This window comes from Pteropus alecto, unplaced genomic scaffold (genome assembly GCF_000325575.1).
Source record: "Pteropus alecto unplaced genomic scaffold, ASM32557v1 scaffold113, whole genome shotgun sequence".
Classification (NCBI taxonomy): Eukaryota; Metazoa; Chordata; class Mammalia; order Chiroptera; family Pteropodidae; genus Pteropus; species Pteropus alecto.
In genome coordinates this window covers 5,380,153-5,381,107 of record NW_006433949.1, presented here as the reverse complement: position 1 = coordinate 5,381,107, position 955 = coordinate 5,380,153, and the positions used below count along the sequence as shown (strand labels likewise).

Below are 955 nucleotides of genomic sequence, written 5' to 3'. Positions count from 1 at the left end.
ATTCTTGCAAACCTTGGTATGAGCCACCTTTTTAATAGTTTCTATTCGGCAGACAAAAGAAATATGGAATTTCATTGTCGCTTTCATTTGTGTTTCCCTGGTTACTGCTGAGGTTGAACATCGTGTTCACGTTTATTCTGATTTCTTTGTCAACGTCCACCAGTTCGTATCCTTTTCAAGGCGAAAATATTTCCATCACTGATGATGACTTAGGTGTGACTTGTCGTTACCTTAGCTTATCTGAACTAACAAGGAAAGGCCCTCTGACCTTCTGCAAATAGGTAATGTTCCTCATTTTTCATCAGGGAATCACAGACATCCTCTGAGGACACATCTGTGCAAAATAATCTAGAGAAAGCCTTACTCCAGCCAATAACGTAGGGAACAAGATGGATTTGCTTTTATGTTTTTGCAAAAAGGCCAACTTCTTGCCCACCTTGATATATGTGCTTACTTTTTTTTTTTTTTTTAGATGAGGCAAACCTTGGTTGACCTCACAGATTGCCAGGACCTTGTCCATTTACAATCCCTTATTTTTTTATTTTTATTTTTTATGCCAACAGTACCTGGTCTTCCTAGGTGGTCTCCCACCCAAGTACTAACCAGGCCCGATGCTGCTTAGCTTCCAAGATCAGAAGGGATTGGGCTTGTTCTGGGTAGCATGGCCATAGACTATATGTGCTTACTTTCAATCCTAAAGCAACTATAGGTGACTTCGAGGCCAGAAAAGGACTCATACCAGTCCGTCTATAAGACAGAAACTTTACCTGTGCAGAATGGGTTAATATCTGCTAATTCTGTGCCTGCCAATGGGAGACAGTTGTGGGACCCTTAACCTTCTTTAGAGGTCAAATTCTTCCTTCATAGAAACCTTGGAACACAAAAGCTCTTATTTCTAGGAATGACAAACAAGCATTTTTAATAGACAATGGGGACATGGATGGGTATGTGACTC

At 40.5% G+C, this 955-nt stretch overlaps 1 pseudogene; it reads right to left on the bottom strand.

The window, feature by feature from the left end:
- Nucleotides 1–554: 554 nt before the first annotated feature.
- LOC112477245 lies at nt 555–673 on the bottom strand (annotated as a pseudogene).
- Nucleotides 674–955: the final 282 nt, after the last annotated feature.